Raw genomic sequence first — 24,173 nt, forward strand, 5'->3', positions numbered from 1 at the left:
GTTTATAGCATAAGCATAATTTTGGGCAGAATATCTGCACAAGTTAAATTAATAGAGAATTGTTACTGAGGGATTAAGGCATCAAGTACAGTATTAGTAAAATTGCTGCCACATTTTGAAAAATCCTCATTCATATATATTTCATGCAGTTTCTATTGAATGAATCAAAACTGCCATTTTATTAAGGTTGATCCAAATGAAGCTCTCGGTTCTACAGGGAATAATGTTCTACTGGCTAAATTTGAACCAAGTAACTCAAAACTCTTAGCAGTATACTGCTGGTACTGATAGCAACCACATTAGTCTTTAGGTCGCTGATAACACATGCCACTTATTGATGCCCATTGGTACCAATACAAGCTCTACTGGCTCTATAGGACAAGTAACAGTTGCCATTTGTTTGACCCTATTGGTGCCAATACAAGCTCTACTGGGCCCTATTGGTACCAATACAACTTCTGCTGGTCCCATAAGTGACAAATAGCTGGTACCTATTGGACCCTATTGGTGCCAATACAAATCTTTTGGTTCTATAAGTGACAAATAGCTGTCCCCTTTTGGTACCAATGCAAAGTCTATTGGACCTATAGGCAAGAAATAGATGTCGCCTATTGGACCCAATGGGTACCAATAGAATTCCAATGAAACCAATAGAGTTCCAACCAGTTACCTATAGAACCCAAAGCACAGCTCTATTGGACCAATAGAAAATTCTATTGGCATTTTTGCTAGGGCTATAGAAATATGGCTGCACAACATTGATAGTTTCTGAGGAGCAGGAAACACAACTGGCATTTGGAATCTAATGGCGACATTCTTTAGATTGTGAGCCACTCTATTGCAATGCGGTACAACTTCGGAAACATTAGCGATCCATATTGACAGGCACAGGTTCCCATTAGCTTACTTCAGGTTTTTCTTGGCTTTGCTGCTTCTGGATGCACATGGCCACTTGATGTGTCTTGTGATGGCAAGAACCAGTTGATCAACGGCCCTTCGTTCTCAACGCTGTCGTCATCTGGCGACGCAATTCTACTGGCCTACCCTTTCAAGTATCTCAGTCTAACGTCATGACTTGGTGCTGCTATAAAAGAAGACTGGCATGATTTCATCTTCTGTGGGCATGGCGGATCCAAAGCCGCCATGTCGCTAGAAGAAACGCTTCTCTGCTTACTGCAGGTTAGTCTCCGTTTTAGTTCAATACGTAGTGTTGGTGAAAGCTTAGTGGTTCTGCAAACAGTTTTATAACTGCGCAAACAAACAACCACAGAGAGCATACAAGGACAGGTGCCAACTTGCATTTTCGGCCAGCTTGCTGGATTATGCTCGTGCATAGGAAGAAATACAAATAGGTCCCAAAGGTACAGAATAAAGCGCCCCAATTCCTACGTATATTGCAGTGTTGGGGTAGTCTATCAGATTCCTCTATAAGGCAGTGAAGTCTACGTAAGCCAAACAGGAAGGTGTAATATATGGGGTTTTACGTGCCAAAACCACTTTCTGATTATGAGGCACGCCGTAGTGGAGGACTCTGGAAATTTCGACCACCTGGGGTTCTTTAATGTGCACCTAAATCTAAGTACACGGGTGTTTTCGCATTTCGCCCCCATCGAAATGCGGCCGCCGCGGCCGGGATTCGATCCCGCGACCTCGTGCTCAGCAGCCTAACACCATAGCCACTGAGCAACCACGGCGGGTAACAGGAAGGTGTGTGAACATATGCTTGTGTTGGCATGAATTTTCAATAATAAAGTCAGTGGGCATCTTCCTATTCATTGCTTGGTATGCCCGTGTAAACCGATCCTGAAGTTATGATATTGTGCTGGTGCCAAGATAGCTGAGCGAGAAATACACAAGGCGTATCAGATTAGGAAGAAGGCTATTGATTGTGTCACCAACACTTCAGTTTATCTGCACAATGGGATGAGGTTTTGACAGCTGAAGGCGTTTCCCAAAAGGAAATTATTCGCTGTATGGCTGTTGTGTACGTTGAACATTGCATTTCATTGGCCACTGTGAACCATTGGAGCAAACGGTTCTGATGGGGGCGAAATGCGAAAACACCCGTGTATTTAGATTTAGGTGCACGTTAAAGAACCCCAGGTGGTCAAAATTTCATAATCAGAAAGTGGTTTTGGCACGTAAAACCCCATAATTTAATTTTTTTTTTAGCAAACGGTTCAAAAAGGATGTGAAAGTTGCAAAGGCAACCCAAGACCGCGCCAAAGCCATCGTGCAATCACCCCCAACACAAGTGCGGAGGATAAACATAGATGAACTGGCAGAGCGTGCAAACATCAGTCGGGGTTGGGTTCACACCATAGTTCATCAATGTCTCGGTCTTCGGCTTTTGCGTGTGCAATGGATGCCGAAGACTTTGAACCACTGCTAGAAGAAGGTTCTGCACTGCCTTGACTCATCTGATCCGGTATCACAATGAGGGTGACGGCTTCTTGCCTGCATTTGTGATCGGGGACGAACCATGGTGCCACTACTACGAGCCTTAAACACGAAAGCAAAGCTTACAGTGGAAACATTTGAACTCACCGCCCCCAAAGAAAGCAAAGGCCGTCATTTCCGCCGGAAAGGTGTTGTTTACTATGTTTTTTTCGGATCGTCAGGGGCCATTACTGATAGAATTTTCTAAAGCCCGAGAGACTATCAATCCTTTCCTTTATTGTGAAACGCCGGATCGGTTGCCGGTCGCAATCAAGAACAAACGACGTGGAAAATTGATGAATGGGGTCATCTTGTTCCACAACCTGGCTATGGTGTTGGGCTGTTGAGCACGAGGTCGCAGAATCGAATCCCGGCCAGGGCGGCTGTATTTCGATGGGGGCAGAATGCGAAAACACGTGTGTACTTAGATTTAGGTGCACATTAAAGAACCCCAGGTGGTCGAAATTTCCAGTCTTCCACTACGGCGTGCCTCATAATTGGAAATTGGTTTCGACCCATAAAACCCCTTAATTTAAGTTTTAATTTTTCCACAATGCCCGTCCCCATGTCGCTGTTGTGGTTAATACAAGACTGGGAAAGTTCAAGTGGGCATCGCTGCAACATCCGCCATACAGCTGAGACCTGTCGTTTTGCGACTTCCACATTTTGGGGCAAATGAAAAAAACAGCTCAAGGGAAACAGATCTGGTCGGATGATGACGTTAAAGAGTCAGTTGCAGATTTGTTGAAGCAGCAACCTAAGGAGTTTTATGAGACTGGAATCACCCGACTCGTTAGTTAATGGGATAAATGTCTAAATGCTCATGGAGACTACATTTAAATTAAGTACCCCGTTATGTATTCACATTGGCTCACTCATTTGACTCGCCCTCGTATATTTTGCAGAACGTCTTTATATAGGTGCTCTCTGTTGGGACAATAAATTCGGTGAAATTACTAACGATACACAACCGGTGACATCTGCTCCTGCGTAATACATTGGAATAAATGACAGCGTCATTGAGATTTTTCACTGGCTGTTGCATATGTACAAAAATGTAAACAAGGTTGTTGAATGACGAAATTTCATTACCATATTTGTCCTCAACTTGTTCATTTCATGGCCTTCACATTTTTCACATCAGTGGCATGCACTGCTTTGCTGGGTTCAAACTGATATAGTTCTAAAGTTCGTGTGATATTTTCTTTACTAATAAAATAAACAGAAATATGGAAACATTGATATCAGTTAGTTTTGGCATAATTTTCGCAACATACGAGTATATTTTCTTACGAAAAAATACATATTTTACTGCTTTTGACACTGTGTTTGCAGCATCTTTTGCAATGGCAGGGCAGTGCAGTGCAGTGCAGAAATTTTTTAAGAGGAAGCTTTAGCTCGGACCCAACTCTGACGTGGCCTATTCAAATACATGTAAAACGCCGAAACGCTTTTTTCTGAGATAACCCCTGGATCACTTTTAATTAAATTTGTTGCATTTGAGAAAGAAAGTTAAGTTCCAGTGTCTGTTGGAAGTGGAATTTCGATTTAGGGCCTGAATTTTGTTTAAAATATTTTGAAAAATTCGAAAGTGCGAAAAAAATTTAACCAAGCCTCGGTTAGCCCTGCCTCACTGACTACCAATGAGTGGGAGTGGGAAGATCGAATGGCCAAATTTAACGAAATTACACAACACCATAGATTGCAGAGGCGTACATTCCCGCAGCTGCACCCAAAATTAAGCAAAAACCAGTCTGTCGAATGGTGGCAGTTACAGACCAGATCCTATCCAAGTCCAGCTATCATGCACCTAATACACCCAGATTTATACCCAACTGACAAGTGCACACGTTGCAACTCTAAAGCCACCCTGGAGCATATCCTATGGGAATGTACGGCTGTAATGCAGGGTAACGGGGATGCAGTCTCAAACAGCGACAGCCTCCGCGCGCGTTGCGAGCCTGCGTTGCTCAGCTCTGACCTGCAGCACCAACTCTGGGCCGTCTAGCGAGCCGAGGAAGCTGCCAAGGGCCAACAACCCTTGGCTGAAACCTAGGCGGGGTCCAGGCCCACCCCACCAAATCGCAGGGCACTGAATAAAGTTATTTGAATGAATGAACGACGTTTACAAACTAATAGCTCTGCATCAAGAACAGATATCACGGTTCTGTGAGCGGCAACTATTATAAGAGCCAAAGTCGACAAATTTGGTATGTCAATTGGTATCTTACGTGAATTGGTTACATTGTGTACAAGGATTCTGTGAAAGGTGTATTTCCATAATGCTAAATTTCTTGAGATTCACGTGTAACATAGAAATTTTGTCCGCTATGGATGTACTATTAGGTCCAATTCACATAATTTTGATATTGTTGTTCATTGCTGAGTTTGATAGTTTAGATTTTTGAAAATTTGTGGTTTTGGTGAATTTTTAATAAAGAATTGACAACCTAAATGAAAAATTCGAAGCAGAAGTCAGTAGAATTCAAGTTTTTCTTTTACATGCAACAAACCTCATCAGATTTGGTGCAGTGGTTGCCGAGAAAAACAAATTCACCTTCTACATGTATTTAGATAGGAGCACCCGAGCTAAATGTATAACAAGTGTAACATGTGTAAAACTAAGTGCATAACAGCTGTGTCTTACCAGTACTCACGTATGGGGCACAAACTTGGATGGAGTCTTACGAATAGGGTTCTACTTAAATTGAGGACGACGCAACGAATGATAGGTGTAACGTTAAGGGATAAGAAATTGGGTGAGGGAACAAACGTGAGTTAATGACATCTTAGTTGAAATCAAGAAAAAGAAATGGGCATGGGCGGGGCATTTAATGAGGAGTGAAGATAACCGATGGTCATTGAGGGTTACGGACTGGATTCCAAGAGAAGGGAAGCGTAGCAAGTGGTGGCAGAAAGTTAGGTGGACGGATGAAATTAAGAAGTTTGCAGGGACAAGTTGGCCATAATTAGCGCATGACTGGGGTAGTTAGAGGAGAAGTATGGGAGATGCTTTTACCTTGCAGCTGGCGTAGCCAGGTTGATGATGATGATAACCTGAGCTAAACCTTCCTCTGAAGGAGGAGGCCAAGCTCCAAGTGAGCCCCCCCCCCCCCAAACAGAATTTCTGGCTACGCCACTGGTTCACTGTATGTGGAGGAGCAGTATTCTTTTATTGATTTAATCTCACGTGATTGCGTCTTTCTAACACAAAAGCGTTACTTCAGGCTGAATGTGTAATATTTTCCTAACCTTCAATGTTGCAGAATTTTCAAAACATGTGAAAGTGTTGCGTACTTCCTTTTCTTGAAATAGTTGAAGCATTTTGTAGCCTCCACCGTATATCTAAGTGGAAGGTCCACCTCACGGCCAACTGAAAATTGTCACTGAAAGTGCAACTTTGGCAAATTTTGGATGTCCACTGACCTTGAAATAGAAATTTTGAGCATACATTCTCTTTTACACTCTGATTCTTCATGCCGCACGATGTGACTAAATATCATTTGGTTTTACTTATCACGAACTTCAAATATTGGTTGCGTGCTCCCAGGCCATGCCCACGGATGTGTAACTTTACACGAGGCGCCCCCGTGTTTGTGATGTCGCACTACACGACCACTTTGTCTACAAATGACGAAGCTACATCTGTTTTCCATGAGTCGATGGCCAGCAATCATCATTTTGAGAGACGTCACAACTGGTGCTTCTCTTCGTCTACCTGGAGCACAATGCATTGAGATTAGGCATGTCAGCTGCCTTGCACAGTGGCCAAAAAAAAAAAAAAAATTACCGATGCTGCAGTGCTAACTCTGTTTGAGCAATCGATGAAGGCTAATTCGAGTTACCTACAAAAGTTCTCCATGACATCAGGACATATCATCAGCTTGGATTTTTTTCAGCGCATGCACCATATGTGGTGTGTTAAGAAGCGTTGTAGGTATCTATGTTGAGTTAGTGTAGGATGTGACATCTCCGAGTCATCCCAACGTTATATGAAGCAGCTACCCCTTTTGGCTTTGGTTCGCAATTTAAAATTAGCAATGACCTTCTAAGCCAATTATGCCATCCCACTGGTAACACTAATGTCAATGGCATTTGCATATGTAAACATCCTAATGTATTTAAACACCTAAGCTTCCTTTTAAAGTACATGCAAACTGTACAAGTGCCTTGCCTGAGTTAACCGTCAAAGCAATCACAATGAAATGTGTTTAAAATTGAAATTGCGGTCTTGCGAGAAAAATGGCACCTGTGTGTAACCTAGGGACAAATGTTATAATAAATCCGCTAACATGTAATTTCGGAAAGCTTCACTGAAAGAGGTTCACCATGACGTGAAATGTGTAACACAACACACTTGTATGTACGTGAGTGACACACAACAATGATCTTCAAACATGTCGTGCACTGTATGCAGGATTGCTGCACATTCGGTAAGTTTTGTGATGTGCAATATTAAATTGGCAGCATGTTTCCAACACCTGTACGAACTTGAACTGTTAGCTTTATGTCTGTTAAAAAGTAAAACTTTTTATCAATGGAAATGAAGCAACGGAAACGAAGCATTGTTTAAAAAAGCAGTGTGGGGCGCATCACACGAAGCTTTTTGTTTTTAGGTGCGTTTTGGAATTAGCCAGTCACCACATTTGCTTAAATGTTATGTTACGAGCTATGTTGCAATATCAAGCGTATCTCAAAGTCTCACCCGCATCGCTGTGACAGAAAGTCTGATTTTTGTGGAATGGCTGACAAAGAAAAGCTTTTTATTACCATGTATTTCCATGTGCTTCTGCAAGGTCATGTTGACTCATGACCGAAACCAAAAATGCATGCACTTTATATGCCAATTCGTAGTTTCCACCTTCTTTATGTCCATGTGAATTATTTATTACACACAGTTTAGGTTTCGATAGCATAAGTCGTAAAGGTATGCACTGCAACGTTTGTGGCAACAGTTTGTTGTTCTGTATGCACTGGAAGACATGTTCTGTCGCCTCTGCTGTGACTGTGTTTGTTCACTTGGTTTTGTGCGACAATTCTTTTCATATAATTTGTCCTCCTTCAACGATTGGCCATATTCCTCGTGTTTCTTTTAGTTTGTTGTTGAATACTTCCATATTGTTTCCTACTTACGTTACATTGTGACACACATTGCGATTTATTTGTGTTGGAAGTCGTTAATATGACATGAGATTTCTCCTCCGTCTGAGGAGACCAAACAGGTTTACTTCGACATGTCATGCTCGTAGTATGTACTACGAACAAGCGTGAGTGCGCAATACCTCATTACTATTTCCTTTCAGCTTGAGCGTAGGATTTAGCTGCTCGGACCATGGAATTTATAGCTTTGGAATATATTTGTGTAATCTACACGAAGTATACATGATGTGTTGGCAGTGAGGGTGCAAGAATTAGATTAAAGATAGGCTTTTTTCAATACACCAATGCCACAACAAAGTTGTGCACTACCTCTCCACACTTGAAAAGCACTGGAAGTGCATGGTAGTTGACAAGATTATTGCAAGGGTGGGACTCCTTTGTCGATTGCACCATCTTGACAGAAAGGCACATTCCTGTACCATACTGTGCCACAAACATAAATTTGGAGGAAATTGTGCCATGCTACACCACAATGACTGCGGCATATGTGTGCTCCGGCAGTGGCCGCGAACAGAGAGCGAATTCCACACACACAAAAAAAGTCTACAGCCGTTCACATGTTGCACACCAAGCCAGCGTGCCTCTCGCATGAATTTTTGCACTCGCAACAGTGGACTTTTCAGCGCTTCCTGCAACTGGTCGGGGCATGTGCGGCCACTTGGGAGGTTGTAATTATGATATTTGAATACATCTTGAGTTCCCCAAATGGCATCGCTGGCTCATCCTCACATGCTTTGACTTGCACATACTTTACAGCATACAGTGCATGGCGATGTCGTTATCACCCCTGCAATTTATCTGGAACATCACACCAACACTGACGGCAGAAATGTGCCTACAGTGTCCATGTAATTGCTATTGTTATAAAAACAGATTGGAATAGCTTCAACTTTCACCAGTCTGGGGTTGATCGCGGCTCTCTGCGTCTGCAGTGACATATGGTGAACCAGAAAGTGTGTTACCACGTTGATTGGACCACATGATTTAATAACATTGCAGTTATGAGCGTTGGCACCAGAATATATAGTTCCATCATAGTGCCACCAATGCTCTTACCTTTATACAGAAAAACATGCGCAATGCTGCCTGTTGACATACTTTATTGTTCTTTTCGTGTTGGTCTTTTATATTTCATTGTGGTTTCGAAGTGCCCTGTACATTCCATTCCACCATAATTGCCATTGGCCCGCTCCAAACTGCTTCAAAATAAATTTCTCTACCCCAAATTGCTCCAAAATAGAATTTTGTCTGCTCCAAACTGCTCCAACACCCAATGTTACTTGCTCCAAGAATTGCTGAAAAAAAACTTCGGTCAGTTGTAACCATGAGATTGCCACACTACATTACTAATAAACCTTCAAACGTATGCTGGTATTTTTAAGAACTTTTAATTCTGACATATGGAAGGATAACACATTATTTATAAATCAACACTAAACTTGGGTTCCATTCGTTATAAACGAGGCCATGATTGTGGCCAACTCCGAAATGGGCCTCAGCTGCTGTTCCATTGTGTCAGCTAGTCTGCTGACCTGGTGGTTCAGCGTCTGTAACTCACCAGTTTGCTGCAATAGAAATGTTTCGTCAGCAATGCTTCTACACATGTTACTGTGAAAGGCAGAGTTTTGCTGAACGTGTAGTCATCTTAAGCGGCAAAATACATGGCCATGCAATGCCACTAGCACTGATACTTTCATCCAAACTTGGGCGCTTTCCTACACATCTACCTAACAAACCGTGCTGTCACATTCTCACTTGCTGTCCTGAAAACATGCAGAGATGTAACCGACAGAGCGAGGCTGCTACTTTCACTCTACTAGCGTGCAGCACCAGTCATTCAGCCTTGCTGCTAATACAATGTACTGCCGCCATCACGACAAGAATATGTGAGGATAAGTGGTAGTGTTGTGAAGCAGCACTGGATGAAATTGCACTGGGAGCACAAGAGTCAGGTTGTGTCAAAGCCAGGCATGCGATACGTGTAGACAGTCTAATGAACCCATAGTGTGGTTGTCACTTGTAGGTAACATGTAAGTGTAAGTAACATGTAACATGTAAGTAACAGTAACAATGTAAGTAACATTGTAAGTGAACATGGCTAGCCTTCACTGGCACAAAACGATGTTTTTTGCACAGGCAGCAATTCGCATGTGATTATTGTGTCAATTTCGGCCCAGCCTAAACACGCCAATGCAGCGTTTGTATACTTTTTCGGCGACTGATCATCTGGTGTGGTGCAGGTGTGACTCGACACAGGCATGCATGTCTGGCTGGTGCCTCTCGGTCAGCAGAATGACAGCTGGTTTCACATACTGCTCAAATGGACTGCATGCCTAGTGGTAGGTTGGCTGCAACCTTGCTCTTGCATAGGTATCATCCAGTGCTGTTTCGCCATGGTGACGTCCCGCGATGTTTGCACCCGCATTTGGGTGAGGTGTCGCAATGACAGCACATCATGTGAACTTGCTAGTGCTTCCCTAATGCGACTCCTACTTGCATGTGTGTGGTCTCAATCTCCGTGCTGCTTGTGTCACTGCAAGGAGACACCAACATATTGTTTTGTGTGGCTAAATTGTTGGGTAGGCACTGCAACATATGTCTTATTGTTACAAACATTCTGCACTCTTATGTAATGTCAACCTCACAACACACAACATATGCAAGCCTGTATTGCGAAACAAAGCTTCCGTAGCTTTGTTTGGCTGCTCTGTGACATCTGCCGTTTAGCTGCGGTTTTTTGTGCTACTTCGAGCTTTCTCACATATGAATGCGTGCCCATTCACTGAACTATTTCTGCTACTGCACTGTAGCTCTGGATGCGCAATTAAAATCGAATGCATGTTCTTGTGCAAGCCATCCTGCTCTAAAACACAATTTTGCGCCATAACTCCGCCGCGCCGGCCACTTCGATGTTTTACCGTCAAATTTAGCGAAGCCTATGGGTAATTTTAGTCTCACTGTGGGCCAGCCGATCTGATCCAATCCGATCCGATCCGATACTTCGTGCGAAGCTGTTTGGTTTCTATGGTTTGGTGTTGTGTTTGTAAGCTGCTGCCGTTGGGTCGCCTGCAAGCCTGGACATGAGCAAAAGTAAGTGTATTGAAGCTACCGAATCTAGAAAATGCTACATTATAGCAGTTATGTAACTTAAATGCTCAGCCTTGAGGGCAGCGCAGACGGGATTGTCTAAAAGCGAAGCTGGGTGGTCATGCCTTGTAGCTGCAGTGGACGAAAATGTGGCGCCATTGTTTGATTTTTCGTGATATATGGTATGCAGTAGCAAACAAGCTAGTGCCACTTGTATTTGTTGGTCCTCGCTTGTCATCAGGTCAGGTTGTCGAGCATACTAAATTCTCGATTATTTGACCCCCGTTTTCTCATATAATTCGAAATAGCAGCGCGGTCCCAAACCCTATGGTGTCGGACGCTCGCTAGTTCGCACATGAGAAGGTTCGCACTGGCTAATTATGGCGGGGCCGCTTCGAGGTACCACCCGCGACGTCAGTGATTGACCTAATAGACCTCACCGAACTTGTGTAGGGAACAGTGATGCCCGCACACCTCAGGCGCGTGTGCTATGGCAGGCGCGACGTCTATCGGTAGTCCACCACTGCCGAAGTATAAATCAGCTGCATATTTTCAGTTTTGCATCTCTTAAATTCAAGCCATCCCTCCGCTGCCACCGGGCGTGCGCATCGGCCAGTCGCTCCGTTTCGTACATTGCGCGTCACGGGTCGTGTAGTTTTATTTTGTATGTTTACTTTGGGATGGCCAGGTCACGGCGTTCTAACGTCTACGCATCTCTCTCTTGCGTCCACGTGCTTTCTCCGCTCTTCGAGTATGTTAAACCGCCGGGTTTTGAGGACGCTTCACCTCATCAGAGTTCATGCGGTGAAGCATCCTCAAATCGTGATGGGGCCATTTGTGAATAGGCACCACGGCTACTGCGTCACACTGCGAAAAGAGCCGCGGAGGCGCTTATGATTCTGGAGCAGTTGTACGACGTTCCCGACAGTGTGCGAAAAGCAAAAAAAACTTGACCAAACTGCAAAAAATTGTCGCGGTCACTTTGTTTCCATCTCAAATTTACTGCAACAATATTCCAGGTGTTCATTTTATAAAACTGCTGTGATGCAAACTGTTTTCATCAGTTTTTTTAGGGCCATTCGATAATTTGGACTTTCAGATAATTTTAACATGGTTGCTATTTCCTTGAAGGCTGAATTGGCTAGATTTTACTGTACTTTTACCTGCCGGGTGGTGTAAGGCCGCACGTGAGCTGGAGCTGTATTCTCTTAACATTCCACTGGTCATTTTGGATCCATTTGATCTTGTGGCATTTTACCACTCGCTCCACAGGAGCCAGCGGTCCAGTTGCTATCCACAAATGCTTGTAAGCTGCGGCTTCGTCACCCAACCTGTGCCAGAGGACCAAATGGATCCGACATAGAAAATGGAATGTTGAGAATACGCCCCTGGGCAGTATTTAGCTGTCTCGTGTGCAGTCTAAACTTTCGAGAAAAAAAAAAACCGCTGCAAAGTATTCTACAAACACATGCGGACATCACAAGACATGCGGACATCAAGGATCTCCAACAGAAACTTGGATTGCCACAGCTGGAGTTCCTGCGGCACGTAAGCAGCAGGTGGCTGACACTATTACCAAGTATACAGCGTGTGCTTAAGCTGTATGATGCTTTGAAGTCTTTCTTTTCCAAGGCTGCAGAACCAAGAAAATCCTCATCTATAAGGCACAATCGCCTCGCATCTGCATTTTCTGACAACACGCTCCGAGCACGACTCCTTTTTGTTCAGAATGCCGCCCAGCTCTTTGACAAGTTTCAAACCTTGTTTCAGAGCAAAGAGCCTCTTCTTCATTTATTTTATGATGAAATAGTTGCTGTGGTCAAACAGCTGATGGGCAGATTTTTTGCGGCAGGAGTCGTTTGTAGATGTAACTGGTTTCCATTTGAAGAATGTTCAAGTTGAATCGCAAGCTAACTGGAAAGTGAAACCTGAGCTTGGCTTAGATACTGAGAAAGAAATGGAGCTTTGGACACCAACTCAGAAAAAGGCTTTCTATGTCAAGACCAGAGCTTTCTATATATCCAGCACAAAGTACCTCATCTCAAGGTTACCTTTGGACAACAAAGTGCTGTTCCACAGTAGATTTTTGAAGCCTGGTGTAGTAGGAGACCACTACACAACGTCACTGCGCTACATCGCGAATGCCCTGCCACAGGTCATGCCACCCAGCGAAGTATCATCTCTAACTGATGAGTGGTTGCACCTTTGCTGCGAAATTTCTGACTGGGATGTTTCAACAAATGTTGTTGAACACTGGGTTAATGTGTTTGCACTAAAAATGCCCACTGGCGAACCCAAATACCCAAGACTGGGAAGGCTCGTAAGGGCTGTTCTTTCCTTGCCGCATGGCAACGCAGACTGCGAGAGAGGATTCAGCGAAAACAAGCAGGCGCTTCACCATGGAGCCTCTTTGTCAATAACAAGTGTGTCAAGCCTTCGTCAAACGAAAGCATACTTGAAGCGTTATGGGGGTGACGTCACAAAGGTGCCAATCACTAGAGATCTCCTGAAGTGTGTTGGAAAGTCGTACAGTGGTTATCGCAAACGCGTTGAAATGGAAGAAGAATCAAAATCACGTAAACGGAAACGTGACGAGCCACTGACAGAAAGCAGTGAAGAAAAAAAGCTGAAAGAGGAAAAGGCCACCCTGCAGTGCCGTCTATCCACCCTGAAGGCATTACTTACCAGTGCCGAGGAACTCATCAGCACAGGAGTAAAATCGAAGGACATGGACAAAGTGGAAACTGGAAACGTTTTGCTCGTTGATGTGAATTCCAAATTGCCGGCGGTGCTTGAGCGCATTAGAATGATAGATTCCACGCTGGAATCTAACAAGTAATTCTAACAAGCAAATTGCATGCGGAATAAAATGATTTTCTTTGCGTTTTTTTGTATGTCAGTGTGAAGTTGCAATTATTACAAGTACTTTACTCTAGAAACATGCTCCAAAACACAATTTTTGTGCTCCAAAACATAACTTTCGTGCTCCAAAGCTGCTCCGGAATGGCATTACTGCTCCATGAGCTGCTCCAAAATGCTCAAGCCTGCTTCCACCATTGTGGATGTCATCTGATAACCCAATCCTCAATCTTTCCTTTTTGAGGATCAACTGTATGCAACAGGATATCTCTAATGCACCACTGTAAACCCGTTGATCACTAGACGCTTGGCAAAGGTCCAAGCATTTGTATTGACAAGGCAGTTTAGTTGGGAAATATCACCTGCAGCCACACGGTAAAATGCAATTGGGTGAGACGTCTGGCTAATGAATGTAACAGTCTTGGTAATTATTGGCTATGTTATATGTTACGTGCATGCTTAGGCAACTTCATGTTTCAACCACACTCACCTGAGGAGCAGAACGTTTAGCTTTCAGTTTTAGTTGGAGTGGTGAAGTCGAACTGAATGCATACTTCATGGATACTCTTGTTATTGAATGGTAATGCTACGTATCTTGTGCATAAAAACTGCATCTCGATGCTGTAGGGTTTACGTAGTTTGGATATTTAGTAATGTGGCAATACATGAATAAAGAACATAGCCATGAATGATTTTAACTGGCGAGCAGAACAAAGGTCACTGTGAAGACCTCTTTGAGGGTATGTAGTGTCACTGGTGGGTTGACAAACCTAAGGCATGGGAGATGCCCACAAAAAGGTAGCAAAAATTGAATGAAGGCAACTACAACAACACACTGAATGCATGCCTGCATGCTATGTATTCATTGCACGTTTGAACAAATATTGCACAAACTTTCAGTCATGCATGTGTGATTATCTAGTGGCTTGCTAACAAAGCTTGCCTATGTATGAAGCTAGGAGTGTATTCTAGGGGGCCAATGTCACCTTTGTTAACTGGCAGAGCTTCATATGGCAAAGTCATTTCGGACAACTTCCACAAATTCGAAGTGAAATTGTTATGAGGTGAATGTGACAAATGTATTTATGCAAATGCCATGTCACACAACAGATACATATAGTCAAGCCAAATCAATACTTGCGTGACATCATGTAATGTGGTTCTTGGCTGAGCACTCGTGAATGGCTGTTCGTCTGTATCAGTGGTATGGAAATTAAAGATTAAAATAGACCAAGAAACTTCCTATGCGCCTGAATTGTACATGCTATTATGGACTGCTGGGGACTGGGATTTTGTGGGAAGTCGATATATTACAAGGCTAAATGCACAATGCAAACACTTCACTTCACATAAAAGAAACGATGAGCTGCATTAGTGGTGCGGCTGTGAAAGGAACTGTAATTTCCAATTTCGCACGTTTCTATAACGATTTCAAGGTCTATGCTCCTCAAGTGAAAACGTGAAGTATTCCTGTTTCACTGATGAAAAAAAAAAAACATTTCAGGTATGAAATGTATGTACAGTCAAGTACAACATGAAACTCCATGCAGATGAATACTTGTATTGCCTGTTGTTATTGCTGCCCTAATTGCGCTGCTTATCCTTAAACAGCATAGTTACAGTTCGTTAGTCGTGCAGCTTAGAAGCTAGTGTGCTTCCCAAATTATGCAGGGCCTTCAAGACCTACATCAACAAGAGGCTGCCTCTCGCAGCAGGCTGTGGGTGACACAGCCAGAAGGGTGACCCTTGCAGCTGCAAGGAATACGTTGGCAGAAAAGTGATTGGAGGAGTACTGCAAGGTGAGATGGCAGTGCTGATAGTGCGTACATGTAATTAAACCTGAGCGATTGAATTTTTGGCACGGCCGAGTAGGTGTATTTGGTGACTAGAAAAGAAATAAGGAAAAAAGTTCTTGGAATTTAGCGTGTTAAACAAAACAGTAATTCTCACCATTCACACGAGTAACTCAAATGCAGAGACACAAGGAATATGCAGTGTTCTTCGTTATGTACGTAACGTTTGACATGAGAAGTATTACTTGACCCTTGTCTGGGGGATTCTGGAATGCGTTGCACTTTTCCGACGGTATGAACATAACTTAATGCGCAAAACAACGTTGCATATCATATGCGAGCTTATGTCCTAAAAAGTGGCATTGAAGTCTTGCAAGCTGTAAGGTTCTCATGCAAACCCACGGTTGATTTCTTTTCCTTCGAGACAGCTCTTTTGAGCCATTCTTCCTTAGTATTTCGAGATTGAAACCTGACTAGTATTGGCTGTGTCTTTCCTTGTTTAGCTGGAAGTCTATGAACAGCATCGAGTTCCCTTGTAGTGACATGCTGCAGACCAAGTTCACTAGCAAAGATGTTAATCTTGCTGAGCAAGTCCTCATTCTCGGTGAACCTTATGCCGTGTATTTCCATATTGTGTCGTCAATACTGCGTAAGGTGATTAAGGTAATTTCTCAGTTTTTTTGTTTCTTCACAGTCCCCTGACGCTTCAATGGCGGCAACTCGTTTCTGTGAATGTAATGTAATTAATGTAAATCCACCTTGATCCAGTCACTAATCAATAATTAACTTTGCTAAGCAATAATCTCTCATTCAGCTGTACATGATATTGTGAGCTGTCAGGATTGGGGGCTCAATCCCATCGTCCGTGGTCCTTTGCCAAGATTGGAGTACGGCATGAATTCGAAGGTAGCTGGCCCATGCCGTCGTCCAACTTATTTACGCTGAGATCGTTGATGAAGTGAAGAACTGTTTCTCATCGAGAACGAGGAAAATGGGTTTATTTACAGAAATTAAATCAGTCTAACATGACTGCTTGAGAAAAAGAGTATCAGTCCAACATGACTGCATGAGAGAAGTGACTCAGTCTAACATGACTGCTCAAGAGAAGTGTGTCCAGCATTCGCACAACCACAGTTTTTATACACTCGGTCCGCCGGCCATACGAGGCGGCGACTGTTCGTTTACTCATCACCAACTCGCCGCTGCTCCGCAGATCAGTTTACAGACAAAGGCACACACATTCCGATGCCCAAACGACGGCGTTGGAGGGGTGCCGTTCCGGGAAGTATCGGTGCCAATCGAGGGTAGCTCGTTGTTTTGCGTCACGCCGAAGCGTGAGAAGCACCAAAATACGTCGTTCCCGCGGCAGCTTGTCCATGCGTGTCAAATCAGCTCCGCGTTGGGGAACTCTGGAACCATTGTTCACACACCGAACTCGTTCCGTCACAATGTCGATGGGGCTGGTGGAAGGAGGCGGTTTTCAGCGCCAAGGCCGCTTCTTCGAACGCCTCCTAGCTGTAGCGACGGAGAGTGCGGAATGCGCGTCTTGCCCCCCCTTGTCGTAATTGGGTGGCAATTTTGCCTTGCAGCCCGCCATTCTTAACAGAGCGTGTGGCCTTGTTTGAGTCACGTCATTTTTCCCGTACCTGAGTGCAACCTTGAAACAGATCCCAGGCTTTCACCATTTTAACCCTTTCGCTGTCGGACCTTTCTGGCCGTGACGCACCCCCAGTGTCGGGTTGGTTTTAGGGAACGAGCATAACAGGGAATGAACATAGCAATTTATTTTTGATTATAATTGGTATACAAATAACATAGCCAATGCAATATGCACATTTCAGTGTTCTGCAGCTGTGTTGTTAGTAAACATCATCATCATCATCAGCCTGACTATAAAATCCGTTCAACACCCGAATCTGACGATGCAGAACCCTCTTCCTCGCATGCGACTCTGTCCGAGTTCGAATCCGAGCTCAGCTCGTATTCTGAATCGGAATTGAGCCACCGCTCCAATGAGCAGACGAAGGCCCCGCGCGCTGAGCCATCCGAAAGTAAGCGCGCGCAGGGCGTATGCGCTTTCAGTCGCCCGCATAACGGAGAGCAATGGGACGTTGCGTGGTTAAGAAGACAGAGGGAGATGGAAAAAGGCTAAACAAAGTTCGAAGGGCTTTATGTTTACTGCTGCAAGTCGGAAGCGAGGGTGCGGCGAGAGAGCGAAAGCAGCAATCGAGTCACTCTTTTCGGAGAGGCAACGGCACGTGCGCCTGAACTTGACGCGCCGTAGCATACACACCTACAGAAGAAAAATAAAAACCTTCAAACCAGCGGAGAAGAACAACCCTTGAACCCATAACCACCGCGCGCAGCGTGATTCAGCGAACGCGGAGCCACCGCGCCACTCGGCAAAGAGAAAGTGGGGAGTGGCACTCGCACCGTACTCTTCAATACATGGACTTGGACAGGTCGGGGCGAATATACGAACTTGTAGAAGGAGTCAACAGATAGCGTGGACATTCCAGGAGCGCCAGCTTTGCGCTCAGGCGTGAAATTTTGAACACGCGATAGAGAACGTACCGGTACGTCAGTGACATGTAGGGGGGGAAGCGCGATGACGTACCCGTACTTCCGTGACAGCGAAAGCGTTAAGAGAGTATACTAAGTGTGTGTGCAAGTGTTCCTCTGGATGAAGATACGTAGGTCTTGGTGCTCTACTATATAGGGAATTTTGTGATAGACAATTCGGCACCAAAGAGCTCGTGTATTTCCTATGGGAAGAACTTGTGGCACGACACCTTGGATTACATACAGCATTATCCACTTCTAAGGAAGGTTGCAAAGAATGCAAAAAAGGAAAGCAACGTCGATGCTATAAACGAACTTTCGTAAATGATCAGAGTGGAAATTTCTTCTGGAAGGAATTTCTTCACAAATATGCTGACCAATTTTATCACACATCAGCCAAGACAGTTCTGGCATTACATGGCGAAGCCGGGGGCTTCGATCAAACAAATGGAAATGGAGCCGTTACAGATGACGAGAACTGTATCGCGAATGTCTTTAATCACTATTTCCAGTCTGTGTTCACTCGTGCTTCTACCTCAGAATTCAATCAAGCGGAATACCATTCTCTCATGCCCGATCTTGTCATAACAGAATGCGGCATTCTTAACTTACTGCTACAGCTTGATGAAAAGAAATTGCCTCGGCCGGATGGATTACCCAATGCTTTTTTAAATCATTAGATGCAACAACTGTCTCTCCTTCAAAAAATGTCTCCTTACCTATAGAAACAGCATCTGTGCCCGCCAACTAGTTTTGTGTAAAAGTGGTCCCGGTGTTAAAAAAATGGGAATAGGCTCTTAGTAAGCATGTATAGACCTATAACTAACCAGCTATTGCTACAAGTTAGCGGAGCATATAATTAACAAAGCAGTCATAATCTATCTGGAAAGCAACAAGCTTTTATGTGTAAAGCAGCACGGCTTTAGGAAGTGACTATCAACAGTTACGCAATTACATGAAATTACACATGACTTCATGGCTGCTAGTGCTTGTTGACTTCGCGAAGGCCTTCGATTCTATCCCACATTGTAAATTAATCGAGCAGCTTCAAATTATTTGTATTAATTCAAACATTTTTCTGGATTGCAGCTTACCTCAGGCCGTACTCAATATGTCGAAATAAAGAATGCCAAATCCAATAATGTAGACGTTTGCTCTGGTGTTCCCAGGGATCGATATTAGGACGCATACTTTTTTAAAATCTATATAAATAAGTTTTTCCTGTGTCACTCCAAGTGTACTGAAATTATTAGCAGATGACCTTGTGTGCACCGTGATTCGTTCACAAGACGACCAAAATAATTTGCACTTGACACTGACTAACATTGACTGTTCGTTTAAAACGTGGCATATGAAAATAAATGTAAGCAAAGTGTCATCTGTCACCATAACAATGGAAAAAAAACGGCCATTTTTTTACTTACCGTTTATCAGGTTCTGCTGTGACACATAATAATGAAGCAAAATACTTCGGGGTAACACTTACTGAAAAATTGAGTTGGGAATCCCACATAGATGACATACGTACAAAAGCATACCGACAACTTGGATTCATCCGACGGAAATTATCAGCTGCACCCCCCATGTAAAACTAAACGCCTATAAGACTAGTAAGACCCATTCTTGAGAACAGCACCATAGTTTGGAACCCCCATCAGTCTTATCTGAAAAAGAAACTTCAAAGAATTCTTTCAAAGCCTAGCACTCCGTTTTATTTATTCCCGTTACTCCCGCTACGATAGCGTGAAACTTCTGCGTAAAAGGGCTAGTATCTTGACGTTAGAATGCCGACAACTAACTGCATGTATGAAATTTCTTTTCCTGTTAAGATTGCATCAGTATAACTAAAGATGCGTACCTAAAGCCGCCACCACACCACTGCTCCAAAAGAATCAACCACGACATGTGCATACAACCATTTGCTGCTAGATGTGACTTATTCAAATTTTCATTATTGCCTCAGTCCATGTCCAAGTGGGCTGACCAAAATGGATTACAATCAACCCCCACAAAAGTTCTTGCGTTCTCTTCACAAGTAAGAGAGGTCTGGTCCCAGATTGCGTAGAACTGGGCGGACAACAAATACCTGTGAACAACGAACACAAATTCCTAGTTGTAATACTTGACTCGAGTCTTACTTTCATCTCGCACATAACATGTCTTAAAGCAATATGTCTGAAAACTATGAATTTACTTAAAATCCTATCCCATACGACATGGGGTAGCGACAGGAAGTATTTACTGAATCTTTGCAGAAGCCTAGTTCGATCAAGATTACATTATGGTGCTGTAGTATGTCACTCTGCCGCCCTGAGCGTGCTAAAGATGTTAGACCTCGTTCACCATCTTGATATCCGCCTGGCCACTGGCGCATTTAGAACAAGCCCTGTCGAAAGTCTATACGTCGAGTCAGATGAGTGGTCACTCCAATTTCAAAGAACATACATCAGCTTATCATATTTTCTCAAGGTTCGCTCTAATAAGGAACATCAGTGTTTCACGACAGTAAACAACTTGACGTTGAAACACTTTTTTGGAATAGATCCTTCATGAGACTTCCTTTCTCACTGCATGCAAGAGAACTTAGCAGGGAAACGGATTTCCCAGTTCTCGAACATCGCCTAATGCCTCCAGCTGAGCTATTACCACCGTGGGAGTGGCAGGTGAGACTGTCACATATCCTTTGTAGATGTCACAGAGCATGCTCCTGACCTCGAAATCGCTATGCACTTCCGTGAACTTCAATTGAAGTACTCCTGCAGCGAATTCTACACAGACGTGTCAAAATCACATGTTGGCGTATGTTACGCTGCTCTTGGTACCTCTTTTTCTGAATCTGACATGTTAAACCCCCAAACAAGTATCTTCACTGCAGAATCCTACGCGGTACCGTCTGCGGTAAAACACATAAAGAAACTAAAACTTCACAGAGCAAGCATATTCACTGACTCCTTAAGCCTTGTAAAAGCACTCATTTCCTTACAAAAGCATACAAATCCTGTCTTCAATGAACTCTACACACACTTATGTAACATCTACTTATCACATAGACATGTAGTAATATGCTGGGTTCCTGGCCATAGAGGAATCGATGGAAATGTGCTTGCCGACGAGATGGCCAAATCAATGGTATCGCAGGGTACTCGTTCTGCTGCAGTCCCTGCCACAGACATGAAGCCTTTCCTAAGAAAGAAACTGTGAAGCCACTGGCAATGCTTGTGGGATGCAGAAACGAGTAACAAGCTTCACTTAATTGAGCTGAAGCTAGGTTTCTGGTATCCGACAACGAAAACACAAACAGATGTCCTATTCACCACACTAAGCATAATAGGACACACATTTGGCACTCGTAACTTTCTCTTGACTGGTAACGAGCCTCCAACCTTGGGTAGATGTGGCGACAGGCTGACCGTCCTCCATGTCTTGCTGGAGTGCCGAGAAGCCGAAAGAGAAAGGAGGAAACATTTTTCTTTTCTATACTGCCATTGCATTCCCCTGCATCCGGCTATGTTTCTCGGTGAAGAACCGCTTTTCAAGACCAAAGCAGTCCTCACTTTCTTGATGTGCTACATGTTACAAGCCCATCCATTTCGTAGCGCGTCCTCTTCCCAGAGAATATCGCTAGGATAGATTCTCTGTATAGCACATGCCTCTGGGCCCTTGGGTTTCAAGGGCTCTAGTGAGGCAGTAGTGCCCTAGAAAATTTTAGCATCTCACGTATTTCGTATATTGCATCATTCTTTCTCAATGCATTCTAACGTTCGTAGTACACGTCAATAGTCATTCCCATAATTTCATGACACGTAGATTTTATGGAATTTACATCCTCTTTTAAGCCTTTACCAGCCATGGCACATTAAGATCACAGAAACCATCAGTCCACTGCGAACTCATTAACATTAGCATGGCGCTCTTTGGGCATACCTCACCCTTACACCATTAAACATCAAATATTCATTCATTGAATTATGCAAGGCACGATGTTCATAAATCATTGACGAACGGAGCACGTCATTAGACGAGTGATTAACGTGCGAGCTAATTTTTACCCTAATTAAGGCCTTTCTGGAAAGCCTATTGATTCAGGTGTTTGAGAGTGTCATGCTGACGATATGTACATATTTTCCCAAAGTCGTAAAACAGGTGCATCAGATAAACCTTCAAGTTTGCCGAAAACGTGGGGATTTGACGTTTATGTCTTTCGAGTGTTTAGAGTATCCTGTTTAAATTGACGCATTGCAAATAATTACTGAACTCTCGTTTATTCCTGATTTTCATCAGGAATAAACCAGGTTTGTAGAACCATGTTTGAAGAAACAGGTTTGTAACTAGTTTTTTTGTTGTCGTTGGTGATCTAGTTGGGACACCTTGTTTATATTTCATCTAAATTAAACAAATGCTATGGCTTGTGCATAGGCAAAGTTGAAAATATGTGGGCTAATTCTGGTATTTGCAATAAAACACGCATTGAAGGGCTCGGGAGGAAGCGACACGTCATTGAGCCCGCCATCATGTCATAACAACATATGGCACTGAAAATAAAGTTCTGCCTTTTTCGAAACTTTTTGCAACCTTTGTCTTTCTTCCTCACTTAACGTATTTCCTGTATTCACTTCATTTTTACTTCCAATCTTATCAGCAGCAAGGGTTAACCTTGTGTGGAAATACGAACAGTGTCTAAATCCCGTCACTCCGCATCTGTAGAAGTGCCAGTTCCGGCCAAAGTAGCCGCAGCTAATGATAGGGCAATCAACAGTTATCGAGCAACTTTTCAGCACCCTTTCTGAAGGTCCGAAGGTTCCGATGGCTGATATTCCCAAACCCGATGCCAACTCTGGACACGATGAGCACGTGCGCCTGGCAACACGGACCGTCAGTCACTTCACCTACCACTGAGCCCGCCAACGGCGGGGCCGCATATAAACACCGACCGTCGACGATTCCAGTCGGGCATGACACCGCTGCTAGGATGGCCAGCTCATGCCCACTGTTGTTGCAGATTACGCTTACATGGTTCATCTGCTCCGAGGTGTGGGATTGCTGCCTGCTGAACGCCGAGGATCGGCCACCCGTTTGGCTGATATTCCCAAACCCGATGCCAACTCTGGACACGATGAGCACATGCACCTGGCAACACGGACCGTCAGTCACTTCACCTACCACTGAGCCCGCCAACGGCGGGGCCGGATATAAACACCGACCGTTGACGATTCCAGTCGGGCACGACACCGCTGCTAGGATGGCCAGCTCACGCCCACTGTTTTTGCAGGTTAGTTATTTGAAGGGCGCTGCGTCTTTCAAGACCAGCAACTACTGCTTATTTGAGGTGTCGTGCCCGACGGATCTCGTTGATGTACTTAAACGAATGCTAGCGTTTTCGGGTGATGTGTTTTCCGCTCTACCTGTACTTTTGCTTGTACTTTCTGGGGATGTTGAGCTAAACCCGGGCCCAATGTCCAAGACGGAGGCGGATTCCTTTGCTATTATATTGGAAACAATACGCAGACTAGAGGCAGCTGATGTTGCTACTACGGAAAAAATACTTAAACTTGAGGAACGGCAGGCTTCTTTAGTTGCTGAACTAAACTACGTCAAAAATGACCGTGCAGCTGCTTCAGAAACGATGCGTCGACTTCCAAGAAGCAAATGCGACTTTGCGGGCCGATCTAAAGGCAGCCCACGACAGGCAGTCTGCCGCAGATAGCGAGGTCAAGCTGCTGAGTATGAAGCTTTCTGCAGTGGAGTCGAGGACTTCACTCGAATGCCCAGGTGGCCCGGACCCTGGCTCTCATTCATTGCGTAAATTTTCTGAGCAGATCGAAAAAATTTCTTCGAGGTGTGATGAAAACGAAAATAGAATGAGACGCTCAAACTTGCTGTTCTTTGGCATAGAAGGTAATGCTCGAGAAGACTGGGCTGCATCGGAGCACAAGATAATTTCTTTCTGCGTAGAGAAACTTGGTATCACTGTAACGGGCGCCCAGTTTGACAGAGTGCATAGAATGGGTAAGTTCGCTGATGAAAAGCGCAGACCTATTATTGCTAAGCTAACATATTTTAAAGATAAAGGACGCATCTTGTCTTCTGCGCACAAACTAAAAGGTTCTGGTTTCTACGTTCGAGAGGACTTTTCATTTTCTACACGACAAGCCAGAAAACAATTGATCGATCACGCGAAAACACTAAATAAACCATTCAAACTTGCAGTTGACCGATTGCGCATTGATAACAAATCTTATGCATATGATGCCACAAAGCGTTCAGTTGTGGAAA

The 24,173-nt window shown here is 43.9% G+C and overlaps 1 long non-coding RNA gene across 2 annotated transcripts in view; it reads left to right on the forward strand.

The window, feature by feature from the left end:
* The window catches only part of LOC135909217 (uncharacterized), a 112,539-nt gene that overhangs the window by 31,756 nt on the left and 56,610 nt on the right, over nt 1-24,173 (forward strand). The window contains exons 1-2 of one of the 2 annotated variants that reach the window (XR_011514743.1): nt 10,613-10,689; nt 15,217-15,344. This is a non-coding gene — a long non-coding RNA (uncharacterized lncRNA). Of the gene's footprint in view, nt 1-10,612; nt 10,690-15,216; nt 15,345-24,173 lie in introns of those variants that run through there. The other variant, XR_011514744.1, reaches the window with a different exon arrangement.

This window comes from Dermacentor albipictus, chromosome 5, assembly GCF_038994185.2.
Source record: "Dermacentor albipictus isolate Rhodes 1998 colony chromosome 5, USDA_Dalb.pri_finalv2, whole genome shotgun sequence".
NCBI lineage: Eukaryota > Metazoa > Arthropoda > Arachnida > Ixodida > Ixodidae > Dermacentor > Dermacentor albipictus.